Below are 15,854 nucleotides of genomic sequence, written 5' to 3'. Positions count from 1 at the left end.
TCCGTTGTATCTCATGGTGAAAGGGGTAAGTCGAATGAAATGTTAGTAATCAGAGAGATGATGGGTCGAAGAGTTGGGTAAAATTCGCTGGTCTGTTCGGCGCTAGGCGCCTGCCTGGGGAAAACCCTCAGGTACTTAATACTTAGGTTCCAACTACTTTCAAGACCTTTGCGTCCGAATTGCTAATGCCCTGGACTCACTCGAAAGACCGGGGTTCGGTTCCGTGGTGAGTCAGAAATTTATTTCCGTCAAACATGTGTCCATGTGTTCATTTCCAACACAGACACGGACAGGGACACACACACACACAGACGCATTTAATGGGAAAATATATATATAGATATATAATTTAAATGGAAGCCTCAGTGGAAATATTTCAAGAACTTTTAATAATTTTATTCATCATAGAAAATAGTTCATTATTCATCCACAGTGAATTAATGCAATGGATGAACCAGAGGATTTTTCACTATTTCTGTATGCAATAAAACTTCATGGTTTTATCTTGACATGAAATAAGACATTTCTTTGTAACACGTCATACAGGAAAAGTTTTGGATTTTACTGAATTTCAAAAGGGAATATGTTAGGAAGCACTCTCACATTGTGTCTCTTTACTGATTCATTTATATATATGTTATTCACAACACACACAACAAGCAGTGGATAAAGTTTAGATAAATAAATAACCAATAGTATATATATTTATAATGAACTTTATATATATATATATATATATATATATATATATATATATATATATATATTCTTATCTCTTTCCTTTATTATCCGTTTATCACACACATTCTATTTATCTATTTACAAAGTTTAATTTATCTTTCATTTATACTTTAATTCTGTTTTTATCCTTTTTCAATTACGTAATAAACAATTAATTTCTTTCACACAGTCAAAATGAGGCGACGAAAGAGTGACATAGATAAAGAAAGGATGGGAAGGGAAGATTCAAGTATGTAAAAGAAGTAACGGAAGAGAGATATGTGAAGGGAAGTGAGTGATAGGGGAGAGAGAAGGAGAGAGAGAGAGAGATATTGACAGGAAAAGACTTTGACAAAGGCATTCAAAGGGAAAAGAAAGACGAGAGAAATTTAAATGGAAGCCTCAGTTTGAAAACTTTCAAGAACTTTTAATGGTTTATTCATCGTGAAAAAAGAAATTCATTATTTATTCACAGTGAATTAAGCAGTGGATGAATAAATGAAGTTTTCCTATATCCTGAAGTAATAATACTTCGGTTTTCCCAGAGACATAAAACATTTAAATGAATGGAAGCGTCATTGGAAAAAGTTTTAAGAAGATTTAATGAATTTAATGAATTTATAAAGACAGCTTTTCCGTCTTGGTTTCTTCATCATGAATAAAATGCATTAATCATCCGGATTGAATTAAGCAGAGGATGAGTGAACAATGTTTTTCTGTGTCCTGAAGCAAGAGTACTTCGGCTTTCCAAGTGAACTTTCCTTCCGAGAAAGTGAGGTGTGTGTCCGTTCAATACAAATCCTCTGTCTTCTTCTCTCTCTCTCTCTCTATATTTCACACACACATACACACGCACGCACACCCACAAAGCTGAATTGACTGAAAGGGAAGATAAAGGACTGCGCTCGTCAAAGAAAGAAAATATCATCCATTGCTTGATTTTATCTTAGCTCTTTCTTTGCTTGCGTCCGTCTTTCACAGATGTTCGGAACTAGCTGTTTCGTTTTCAAAACCATAAACCGTTCTCTACAAAAGCTACACGTAGAGAGAGAGAACACAACCCGTGCCTTCAACATATATCTATTTTCTCTCCGCCAGACAGAAGTAGAGACATCAAAACTTGTATGACCTATGAGTAGAGAGAGAGAGAGAGAGAGAGAGAGAGAGAGAGAGAGAGAGAGTATTCTCTATTAAATAGCACTAATAAAAAGGCATATCCGTTATTGCCACATACGATAAGTCAAAACTTAAAAAAGCTTATTTTATCGTCTGGTTCCTCCACCTGACAGAAATGCTTTGATGATAACTAATTAAAGGAAAAAATCATAAAAAATTCCATTACCTCTGTCTTCAATATATATTATCATATATATATATATATTCCCATATTATAAAACCTTATATATATCTATATATTATCCCATAAGCTAATATATATATATATATATTATATTTATACTAAATAAATGTATATCTTATATATTTCTATGAAATATATGAATGATAGGGTGATTGAGGAATCTCTCTATTAACCGATAAAAAATAAACATCGGTTGGTTTCTTAACTGAAGGACTGAATTGTTTTCGAAATGACAAAAAATAAATCCTTCCCTGTCGTATTTACTTCAAATGGAAGAGTTTGCTGTGCGTCGTTCATCTATACATATTTTGATTTGCCTGGCTTTAACAACTTTCATCCCAATCTTAACAAGGACAACAAACTAAGTAAGATAATCATAACTACAAACGCTGCGAATTATTTTAATTTAGAGAATCTTAAAATATATTCATAGAACCGTATAACTGACAGAATTAAACAAAAAATCTCATACTTAACAGAATGTTACAACCAAAACCTTTTTGTTAATCCCTATGCATTTTTCATTCGTCTTAATGTCTTTTCCTATCTTGGATGATAAAAAAAAAATAGGTAAAATACCTTAGAAAAAAGAAAACTGGTACCAATAATATATATTTATTCTGTGGAAGGACCCATTTCAGGTCCTTTTATTCAAAACTGAGTGATTTTGGCAAAACCGTTTTCACCACTAAGTCGGGAGTCGCACTGGACATTAACGGATAAGGTGTTACCGCAGCCATTTTATGAGTCAATGCAATATTTAAAGGATTCCTTCTTCATAGTTACTGCAACGAACTAAAAAAGAAGAAAAAATTAGACCGTCCGAAAACAGCTTAGATCAATCCAGAACACAAAAATTCTATTTCACAAAAATGAAAGGTTAAGGGTAAAAAAATCATGCTTTCTCTTATTTGTTTGGAACAAAAAATGGAAAAAAAATGGCTTCTTAAGATAGTTTCCAACCTCATGGAAGACTCTAGAAGAAAATTAACCTTCTGAACAGACAGACGACCAAGCTAACTGACAAAGAGGGGGGTATCAACCCAACGGAGAACAAATAAATCTCGAATAGTGAAAAGAGGAATAAACATAAAATATTGGTAACCAAGAATTTCAAAAGTTTTCTTTTTAATACAGAAGAACAAGGAGCTGCTATTTTACTTTTCCAGTTGTGTGACCTACGTGGAGATACAAACTCAACCTAAAGCACGAAGAGTATTTTTTTTTTTTTTAGTGAACTAAAATTTACACGTGCCTAGAAACTTTCGTCAGCCTGGAATGTCGAGTCCAGTGAACTGGATTCTGGAGGATTATCACGTTCTGGAATTATTGCGTGGGAAGACTTCAGCCATGTGGGTTCGTTACAGAATATATATTTTTTTGTTCTATTTTCTCTTCGCCTTTCGCCTTTTTTCCTGTATTTTCCGTTTGTTTTAATTTGTTTTCGTTTCTTCCCATATATCCACTTGCCCTTGCTGCTGGAAATGCTAAAAAGGATAAGGAATACAGAAGAAACTAGACAGGTGAGAACAGTTAGTATAAAATTACTCAGAATTTTAAGCATATAACCAAAGTTCTCGTTGGCAGAAGTAAAATAAAAGAAAACGAAAATTGTGCGTCCATCATATTGCATGGGAATATTGTGAGACTGACGACGACTTGCATTCATATAATGAAAAAAGCGATGGCGCTATCAGATAGCAATCAATCATTAATCATACATTCTTCATCGCATCAAAAAAAAGGGGGGCAACAAGTTTATGCCACACTTTTATTCATTTATTTTTTACAGCCAGCTTAGATGATTGTTGTTCCTCAGTTATTGACATCAACATCACACTTCTCATACTTTCCTCATTCTTGCATCTCAAGGGAATGAGGATATTCGACGCGTGCCACACACGGCGTTGAATTATGTTTGGTTATTATTACTCACTCTGTTTATATGATAGAGGCAGAGAAGTCTTTATCATAGTTAAAAGAAATGTCTCCAGTGCCTGCTTATAATATTTCCGTTTTAATTGCTGAAATAATTTATATATATATATATAATTATATATAGGCGTTTTATATATATATAGCTCATATAAATATATATATATATATATATATATATATATATATATATATATATATATATATATATATATATATATATATATATATATATATATATATATATATATATATATATATATATATATATATTTCTATCCAAACTTCCAAATAAATGACCAATATTTATCTGTCATATTTCCCATATGATGACTTTATGCAATCCTACATTGCAAACTTATCTTTGAGTAGTTTGGCAATGAACTCCCTAACTACTTATCAGAATAATTTCATGAAGACGAGAATTAGACGGAAAACAGATTCAGTTCCCTTAATTAGCCGAAGATTCTTTGTAATTATCGTGATGCCCGACGTAGTTAGTCCAAATGACAGGAACTGAAGCAGTGAAAACATAATGGCTGCCATTCCATGATGGGATGCGTGCTTGGGGCCTACCCGATGTGAGAGGCCTAATTTGCAAAGAGGACTGTCTCTCTAGCAGGTCGAAATTCAGATGCAAAATGTCACATCATCGATTTGGAATTGCAATGCTTGTAATCATTTTGTTCGTCTAATTACTACCAACTTTTATTTCGTCTTGTTATCAAACTTCAAATCGGAGACTGATTTTATGATTTATGGCATTAGACTATTAAGCAAAGCACTGGGGCACATTCAGCCATTCAGCGCTCAAGAGGGAGTTGGAGTGGTTTGGCAGCAAACTGGAATAACGGAAGTGGGAATGAAAATACAGTAAATGCTACATAAGTAAAAGAAAAAAATGCACCAAACTTTCTTCGGCGCAATCGAGTTTTCTGTACAGCTGCTATAACGTATAATCAAGGCCACGGGAAACAGAGGATCTTTTGTCTCTCTTTAATGCTGTATGAATTCGGCCCAAAATAACACATCGGCGATTTGGTGGCAATCCTATATCGTTGCCATTTTGTTCGATTATGGCTAACTTTAATTAAATAAAATCAAACTACTGAGGCTAGAGGGCTGATTTTGCAGGTTTCATGATTGGAGGGTGGATGATCAACAAAGCAATTTGCAGCCCTTTCAGCCCAGTAGTTTTTAAGATCTGAGGGCGGACAGGAAAAAAGTTGAGCAGAAAAAGTGCTGGAACAGACAAAGCCGGCGCAATAGTTTTCTTTCACAGAAAACTAAAATCTACAAATTGTGTTCAGCTAGGGTCTAAAGGGACGTTGCAAACACTCTTGAGTGATGCCTACAGTGTAACTCGCGTCTATCCCTCTACGGGGTTCGTATTGCAGGAAAATTAATTCATGTCTACAATATTGGAAAGAACATTTTCAGACTGTCTAGGAAATCGCTCCCATCTTCTGTTTACCTGCACTCTTACGAATTTTCATGCTTACGGAATCCTTCTTTCTGAATTCATCCTCATACTTCTTCCTTATTTTTCATGTTTCTTTCTTTCTCCAAAAAACAAGTTCTGAGAGAAGGCAAGGAACGAAAACTCTGGAATTTTATGTCCAGAAATCTCCGTTGTCTACACTCAGCCTTCGTACACTGATCAGTAATTCTCGTTCCTTCCTGCTGCTGTCTTCCGTTATTGCAATGTACACCTTTCGTGGACTGGACAATTAGTTGGCTCTCTCTCTCTCCTCTCCCTCCTCTCTTCTCTCTCTCTCTCTCTCTCTCTTACACATACACACCCACACGTTTACTTTAATCTCATATTGAATACGTACCCTTGTCCCTTATCTAAGGCCATAACTTAATTTTTTATTTTAATTTTAAGGATAGCCCCACCCTCCCTTCAAAATGCCAAGACAATCAACATACAGCTATCATAAATCAATTATTTCTCTCCGAAATTTTTATTGGCTTGTACATGTATACCGCGTCTCTTTCACTCTTCAAAGGAGAAATTTATGGGTCCACGTAAACTATTTTTTCGCTATTTTTTCTCTCACATCCATAAATCATTCCATTGCCAGCACTGATTGATTGATTTATGGTTACTAAAACTGGCGTCACAACATCTAGGTTATTGACGTATAATTGCCAGTTAAGAAGAAAAACTTAAAACGGGGAACTCTAAAAAATAGAGGTTTGTTTTTGTTTACTACCAGAATATGCTTAAACATGTAAAACCTCTGAAACGTGGTCATACTGTTTGCCCGGTAATTGCAGCTTCTGACTAATTGCCAAAACGACACAGAAGACTATAAACATTTTGTACCCGCACCGTGAGCAAGTTACTTTGCTAATCATTTTCTTTAATATTTTCGAGCTCTCCTCTAACCGTGTTTCAGCTTTTTTGATCTTCATAATCATAGTGCTGAATGATTCTATTAAAACACTGGACAGAGGTATAATAAATTCTTCAAATGTCATACGAAAGTATAATAACGAAAATACTGTCGTGTCATTTAGTGGAATTGCTGCATTAAACGTTAGATTTTTTAAGCATTAGAAAAAGAACAAGTAACATATGGAAAGTATATATTTTGTTATTAAATTTATGGTATTAAATTCCTATAAACTTATGGAACTGAATTCATCAAAAGTTAGTCCTAAAGAATATGTCTTCCTGTACATCCTATTTTAATTACCTATTGTAAGCAAAGAGAAAATGTACCAAGGGCTCATAAAGGAGAGTAAATTTATATATCTTCCCTAATGCTTTCTCCTTGAATGACTGTCTCTTTTTTCTCCTTTTAATGACGTCAGTCTTATCTCCCCTTGGACTTCTCTTCCGAGTCTTTCGTTTTCCTTACTTCTGCTTGAATCAGCGGAGTCATATCTTCCTCCTACGCTGATTAAGCAATTATTCTTTATTTTCTTCTTTCATCTTTTCCTTTTCTTTTACTCTTGTGTACATGTCAGTGTTGAAGGAAGGAAAGAAAGAAAGAAAGATAGAAAGAAAGAAAGAAAGAACCAGGAAATGTGAGGAGAAAAGACGCCCTTATTGGCCCAACAATTTCCACTCGCTGTGATCATTCATTTTCTGCCTCGTCTCTCTCTCTCTCTCTCTCTCTCTCTCTCTCTCTCTCTCTCTCTCTCTCTCTCTTTTCCTTCGGATCCAATGGGCGAATTAGGAAAGACCTGATGAAATCAAAAGGTTAGGCTTTTAATACTGAATTTAATTCTCCGGAAAAGGCGCCTCGATAGAGAGAGAGAGAGAGAGAGAGAGAGAGAGAGAGAGAGAGAGAGAGAGAGAGAGAGAGAGAGAGACTATTCACCGTTTTTTACAATAACTAATTGTCCCTATACAAATTTATCATTGTCGTCATGCCCCTACCATTCCAATATTACAAAAAGATATAGCCCTCAAGAACTCGCTTTAATTTCTTAACTGTGTTTTTATTGACCTATGTTTTCCCACTGTTTGGAGGTTAAATGATAGGCGATATATCACTTGTCAAAAACACAAGAACTTTAGACTTTCTGTTTCATGCTCTTCCATGAGAATGAAGATCTGGTACCAGGATTGTTTACGGAATATCAAGTCTAAATGACACAAAAACTAAAGTGAAAAAGTGTGGGTCGGAGGGTGAGATGTTGGTTGGGGGGTGTTGTTATTGTTGATGTTGTTGTTTGGGGGGAGGTGGGGCTAGCCCAGCTAGCCCAAAATTGCTGCTACGAACGCCTGTGGAAAGAGCGTGATAAAATAAACGTAGTCGATGTTTTTCCCTTTTGAAAGCACTGTAGTCATCGCTTACACTATAGAATCCTCGTAATATTCAGATATATAATTTATATTTCTTTTTTATTTATGCGTTAACTTAAACTTTGTTCGTTTCTCTTTATCTTTTCATATATTTCCCGCTTACTCATAAACTCTTTATTTCATATATATATATATATATATATATATATATATATATATATATATATATATATATATATATATATATATATATATATATATATATATATATATATATATATATATATATATATATATATATATATATATATATATATATATATCACAAAGTTGTGTGTATACATCTCACAGTTGGGCAACTAACTTCCCGGCCTTCTGTATACGTGCTTGAGAGAGAGAGAGAGAGAGAGAGAGAGAGAGAGAGAGAGAGAGAGAGAGAGAGAGAGAGAGAGACTTTAGTGATTCCATCAGGGATTTCGAAATCCCATGACGTCCAAGCCTGGCCATTCATTGCGGATTCCACCACATACACGACTCTCCTCCACTGACGGTGGTCCGTAGGATTTTACTTCCGAATCCTTTGACTGGCATCCTAAACCAGGAAAGGTCAAAAAGATCAATGAAGGATGATGAATTTTAATGGAGGACATTAGTGGTGGAAATGAGAGAAAAGTGAGAAAGAGATAAGAATATTTTGTTTGACGCAACTCAAAGATATGTCAAAAATAAGTTATTTTAACTTTATGATGGTTGTATAAAGAGGAATATTTCTTTGATATATATATATATATATATATATATATATATATATATATATATATATATATATATATATATATATATATATATATATATATTATTTATATATATATTATATCATATATATATATAGTCCTTATATATATATATATCGGTATATATAATATATTTATATATATGTTAAAGGTAGATATAGTTGAGATAAGTTCTGGTTGTATAAAGAGAGATATATTATTTGACTTATATATGGATATATATATATATATATATATATATATATATATATATATATATATATATATATAGATTATAGGTAGATATCTGGTTGTATAAAAGGAATATTCCTTTGACTTATAGATATTATCAATAAAAATATATACATATATAAATATATATATATTTATATATATATATATATATATTTATATATATATTAATATATATATATATATATATATATATATATATATATATATATATATATATATATATATAAAGGATATATTATACTGGATGGTATATATATATGTTTTATACAGGGAAAGTTACTTTTGATGTAAAAAACATAAAATGAAATTTAACTGAGGATGTGAACCTGACAGCTTCTTCTATTAATGCACAGAACGGGTCCTTTATGGAAAAAGTATATGAAACCTGTCATAGCCATATATATATCCATCTTACCTTAGGTATTTTATATATATGCACATACATATATATATTTATATATATATATATATGATATATATCACAGATATATGTTATATATATATATATATATATATATATATATATATATATATATATATATATATATATATATATATATATATATATATATATATATATATGATAAAATCAAAAAAAATAAAAAAGTGCAAGTATTGAGATATAAGTTCTCTTCAAAGTAAACTAAAAGGACAAAAATGAACTTACAAAATTATTCCTTCAAGGGAAGAATATGTCAATAACTTGAAGACGATACCAAGCACTTGTTCCTTCACTTTTCCTTATTTCCTTCAGATCTGGAATAAAAATTATAAAACAAACCATCAGATTGCCTGCCATATCAACTTCTAAAAGGTGACTATTTTTAATAGTTAAATTTATAAAAATAAGAACAACCTACGAAACCCTAAGACCGGATTATCAAACCTTCACACGCTTTATTTATGTCCGTTTCTACGGACAGGATTTTAACCCGTCCTTAGACGACAGGAGATTGGAGGGCTGGAAGAAGAGGTATCTATAGTAACACACGCACCCTCTCTCTCTCTCTCTCTCTCTCTCTCTCTCTCTCTCTCTCTCTCTCTCTCTCTTTAGTCACATGTCTTACTTTTAGTGTTGGTATATGCCAGAGTGTCATTCATTTAGTAAATTAACTAAGTCATTTTTATCCTTCATTGTATAAATTGACCAGTTTATTTTTAGTTTTAGAGATTGTTGTCATACTAGGGCTAATAGTATTAATAAAATAATACTGTAGAAGCATTGATGTCAATAATAATAATAATAATAATAATAATAATAATAATAATAATAATAATAATAATAATACTAATAATAATAATAATAATAATAATACCATACCAGTTTCTTTGATAATCAAGCGTTGAATCAGATGAAGCTGTACCAATGGTGCCTAATTATGGAAATTTATAAATATTTGAGCAATTCAGCATGAATGTTTATGAAGATAATTAAGAGAAATTGAGCAGAAGCACCTGATGCAATAATGAGTCAGTCTGGCATGATGTAACACACTGTTTGCGTAAGGAACCATTTAAAAGTTATATCATTATAATCATAAATCATTTCCTTCAGTGGGGTGATTTCAAATGAATTCCTTATACCATGATCTCATTAACAAGGGGTGAAAAAAGGGCAAATTAATTTACAGCTCTGCCGGAAAATGTGCAGAACTGAGTAAAGAGGTGGGCAGAATTCATAATCTGAAAATGAGGAAAATCTTAATGGGATAAAAGAACCCAAATATATACACTCGAGTAATGAAGGGTCATAACATCGATTTTTTATTCAAACTTCCTCAGGTAAATTGTAAGATATAAAACACAGAATTTGTTGAATGTTTGAGTTAAGGAATTTCCAGTTACACTAGTAAAAAATTAAAAAGGAGGCAAGGAACGAATATAATACACGGGAGGCATAGTAGGATTAAAAGTAGACAGGTAAAACGACCAATGAATAATATATATATATATATATATATAGCAATATATATATAAAGTATATATATATATATATATATATATATATATATATATATATATATATATATATATATATATATATATATATATAACACACAAATATATATATATAATATATTGGTATATATTATATATGACTGATCATATTCCAAAATGGACAGTTATAAACGGTAATTTCACGTAAACAAATCCTTTTAGGTTCAGGGTCAGTCGGGTGGATTGGAATGTTCGAAAGATTCTCTAATTTACAGCATCGAACTATTACGAGCTAAACAGATGAAGGATATTTTTTAATCATTTGGATCAATTATAGTTATTCTTGAAATCCAGAATACAGCCAAAAATCGAGCTGAAATTGCAGATAAGAAATTAACACAATGAAGCCTGGTTGGGTATGAATTTTCATAGTGACAGACATTCATGTGATATGTTTCAAATTTTTTGCCAGGTCAGATTCAATTTAAGTTCCAAATTTCTTTTCTGTCAAATGATTCTAATTAAAAAGTAACCCTTTAATAACTGCACTGGGAGTGAGGAAAAGGTTATAATAATATCAAGTTGTGTCCGAAATCATGACTTTCATGTTAAGGAAGTTTGAATAGAAAGGATTTAAATAAATAGGAAGTTTTTAAATCAAGTATTGTATTTGCAATCTCGATATATAACATACCATTTCTCCATCCATTAAAATTCTACTACATTATTTATCACTTGATCACAGAATGAATAAGAAACCCGTGCCTGTCTGGTGGGGTTGAATGAAAATTTTATGTAGGGTACAAATGCCTATCTGCGTAAGCGACATTTACTGAATGAGGATTTTAGTCAAAACCCTGGGACTAAGAAATACAAATTCTCTATCTTTTTCTCTCTCTCTCTCATTCTCTCTCTCTAAGAAATAATCACTGGAAATTCTTCAGTCTCTCCTCTAAATCTTCTCTCCCTCCCCCCTGCCTATCATTTTCTCCTTTTCCACTCCTCCCTCAGTAAGAATAATCAGTCAAAAATGTCCTATCTTTCTCCCTCTTTCTTATCTATCTATCTATCTACCTATCATTCCTTCTTCCTTTCTTCAGTAAGAATGATAAGTCCAGAAGTCTTCATGTCTTCTCCTCTCTCTCTCTTATTCCTTCTTCTGCCTCTTCTTCTTCAGTATGAATAATCAGTCGAAAAGTCTTCACGTCTTCTCTCTTCTCATCCCTTCTTCTCTCTTCTTCTCAATGGGAATAATCAATCTCACTCTCTCTCTCTCTCTCTCTCTTCTCCTTCTTCAGTAAGAATAATCAGTCGAAGGAAAAGAATTCGCGTTAGTTTTTCAATATCACCTCTCAGTCTCTGGATTATCTTCATGAAACAAATCAGATTCTCTTGGGTCTCTCTGCTAATTAATCGAAAGATAATCTGGTGCCAGATTATTTTCATTCCTTCTTCTGGTATTCTTCTTCAGTAAGTGATATTATCTTTTTAAAGTTTTTCTCTACTGACTCTCATTATCTCTATAAAGAGTTGGTTGTAATATCTCTATTAAGGTATTTTGACAAAGATGAAAGGCTCTCTCACTTTCTTAAATATATTATTGTAATCTTTCCTGAAAATATGAACACCGATTGCAAGGTAAAGGTGGCTAATCTTGTGTATCAGTGGGTGGAATTCCTTTTGTTTGCAGGTTTTCTATATCATCTTTTTCTCTATCAGTCATTCCAAGCTGAATCTCTATCAGTTTCTTTTAGTCTTCTGAAACAAATGGTCTTTGATAAGAATAATTTCTTATGATGACTGAAAGAATGATGCAAGCGATGCTGAACAATAATGGACCGAGAAAGATATGATAATAATGCCAATCTTTTTTCATGAATGCTTACCAGATAAGAGGTTTCCCCTGGTTTTATTCCAAATCTGGCCACTTGTTCAGAGACAAGTGGGTGTCTAATCCTCAGAGGAAAAGAAAAAGCGTCGTTTTAATCTTTTTGACTCTTACTTAATGAATAGGGATTACTGACACAAGTCGTTCAGGCTTCTGATGACAGTGCGGGAAATATTCCGCAAAAGTTAGATTTTGTAATAACGGTTCCTGTATTGGAAGAATTAGCTTTATTTTTTGATTCTTTTCAAAGATGAATGGCAATATTCGATCTACTGTTTTTACTTTAGAATTTTAAAATATTAAAATATTTCAATGGGAGAAAATGGGTGCCTCGTAACGATGTAGCCATTAGCCAGCTACTTCCATTTCACAGGTAATGTATTAGTGTTCGTAGATGTATTTTTACTTAATATTCATGCCACATAGAAGTATATATTAAAGCCATTCCATAAAAAATTTCAAGGTTCTCAGTATTAAAAATTTCCTTTCAAGTTTACAACAAACAAAGAGGATGTTTATAAAAACAGAAAGAAATAAATACATGGTAAATAATTCTCCTTTCGATAAAAGGATAAAATATGTTGCACCACTGGAAGAGATTAATAAATTACTTTCAAAACGTGAAATGAATTCATTAATTAGATGGATGGTCATTACTTCAGTAAAAATAAATGAATGGCCTTATTGCAAATACAATTTGTTACAACCAAAAGGAAGGGTGGAAAACACTTCACAGAACCTAATGAAATTTAAAACAGAAATTGGACAGATATATTTCAGTAACATTATACAATCACATCCAGGCAGTTCCTAGTCGATTATCACTGATGATTTCTCAATCAGGTTGCACTGAACCCAGCAAAACAAGTCATCTGAAACACTTGAACAGAATATACGAATTCATTAAAAGAAAAAACTGATCGAAATACGATTTGACTTTGAATTTTGGCAGCCTGAGTTTGCCAAAAAACAATAAAATACGAATTTTCATTTTGATAACAATTTCCAGAGAAGGGGAAACGCAGACGAAACAAAAGTGTAAGTGATTTCATCCACAAATGCTGTAGAGGCAGCCCTTCCTGAGTTTTAATGTAACCTTACTTAAAAAATAATATGATCTAGTTCATTTAATTTACTGGAAAAAATTAAAAACAATGGTCAGTTCTAATAAAAACTAAGGCCTCATCCATGAAAGGAAAAATAATTTTGCCATAGACACTGTTTTATAACAAATTTAATGATAAAAAAAAAAAAATCAGCGAATTAAGTTTCGGAAGCCTAAGTGGAGATGACATCAGTCGGACTTTGTGCCAGAATATCAAATTCTCTCTGCGGTCAATGCATAGCGAAAACATCATGCAATGACGTCATAAGATCTGATTAATGATTGGTTCGGATGAAGTCGGTCTTATGCCAACACGGGGCCTTGCTCAGTGGCGATTATTCTGAAGTGTGGGAAATTATATGAAAAATAAACGCCAGGTCAGATAGGTAGGTAGGTAGGTTGGTTATTTATTTATTTATTTATTTATTATTTATTCATTTTTCCTTATAGTAAAGATAAAGAATCCAATTAAACTGAAATCCCAATTATCTGTTTTCTTTAATCTTGCCATTATGTTTTAATTGATTCCAGAAGCTCCCAGTCATCGCAGAAGAGAAACTGAAATAATTGTCCCAGAAACAGACAGCAAATTAATCTAACTTATTTCCCCTCTTAACTTTCCGTTTATTTCCTTTCAAACAATATAATTACAACAATCCGCTTTCCAAAAGATAAAACAAAGAATTTTGGAACAAAGAAAGTGTGTAGAAAGTATTCTTTCGGAAACACAACTTATCTTCATTCCTGCTTTCCGTTCACTTTCCTTCAGATAATATACTAACGCCCAACCTTTCCCAAGAGAAAAACAAAGAATTTTGGAACAAAAAAGTATGTAAAGTGTTCCTTTACAGAACGATACAATCTTATCTTCATTCCTGCATTCCGTTTACTTTATTTCAAAATATATTAACAATCGAATACCTTCCTCAAATGAAACATTAAGAATTTTGGAACGCAAGTAAACGTACATAGCCAGTATTACTTTATAGATAGCGATACAAAGACTACCATTGGCAAATACAAACGCTTTGTGATTCCACCCAGTAATATCTATACTCATTGTGAAACGGACGAACATCACCCAATCTGCACTGTTACAATTTAGCAACAGTTGCTAGCAATCGACTCAGGGTAGACTCAAGCATGTGCAACTGAAATTCCTTCGTTAGTAAAGTAATGTAATTCCATGGTTGCCCATGCAGTAATTATTCATTTGAGGGGAGGGGTGGTGATTACGGTCCACAGCCCAGACCGGTCTTTAGAGGTGGGATTCAGTTATAATTTCAGTAGAAATTTTGGTCCAAAATCATCTCTGAACTTTTGCTGAAGTGGAAAGCCATACAAGACTGAATAATATTCTTAGTCTATACATCTAATAGTATGCATTTTTTCGACTGGATAAAAGTTGTCTTGAATAGTGGCCTAAATTAATGGACTGGAACAAAATAGAATTTAGACCAAAGGTAAGCGCTGATCTATAAGGTCATTCAGCGCTGAAATTGAGAGTATAAGGTTTTAAATGTTTAACGGAGTAAAACCCAGTTGCACTTTGAAAAAATTGATAGGAGAGGGTGGAAAGTATACTGATGGAAGAAAGAGAATGCGAATGGATGTGCTGTAAATAAATGAATGGGTTTGCAGCCAAGGTGCCGAAGAAATGCTGCAAAGAACCCTAAGTAACGCCTACAGTGCCGCGTGAGGTGTACTGATGACATCACCCTCATACAGGGGACCTAAATTAATGTAAATAAACTTTAAAACCACAAAGTTTTATAAAAAGAACAGCAGAAGTAATGCTCTACAGTGCACCACGATGAGGTGTACTGATGACATCACCTCATGGGGACCTAAATTGTCTCAAATAAAGCTTAAAACCACAAAGGTATTAAGTAAATATCAAAGGTTTTTTTCTTTTTCACTTGTTTGCTAAGACTACAATAAACAGTCTTTCCTTCTTTTATTGAGTACTATAGACTTTGCGTTGTTACATAAATCTCGATCATTTTTTCATTAGATATTTTTTCCTTTCCAAACATTTGAGTTTTTTTGCTATATTTTCCTGAATAATTGTGCATAGCCAATGAATGAATCAGTTTCGAAATGGGTTTCATATAGTT

At 32.7% G+C, this 15,854-nt stretch overlaps 1 long non-coding RNA gene across 2 annotated transcripts in view; it reads right to left on the bottom strand.

Moving 5' to 3' along the window:
- Window positions 1–15,854, bottom strand: part of LOC136835210 (uncharacterized) — a 429,151-nt gene that overhangs the window by 285,323 nt on the left and 127,974 nt on the right. For both annotated transcript variants that reach the window (XR_010852051.1, XR_010852048.1), the window contains exon 3: window positions 9,474–9,562. This is a non-coding gene — a long non-coding RNA (uncharacterized lncRNA). The remainder of the gene's footprint in view (window positions 1–9,473; window positions 9,563–15,854) is intronic.

Source organism: Macrobrachium rosenbergii, chromosome 55 (assembly GCF_040412425.1).
Source record: "Macrobrachium rosenbergii isolate ZJJX-2024 chromosome 55, ASM4041242v1, whole genome shotgun sequence".
NCBI lineage: Eukaryota > Metazoa > Arthropoda > Malacostraca > Decapoda > Palaemonidae > Macrobrachium > Macrobrachium rosenbergii.
Note: the sequence above shows the minus strand (reverse complement) of the source record. Positions and strands in the feature narration are given on the sequence as shown.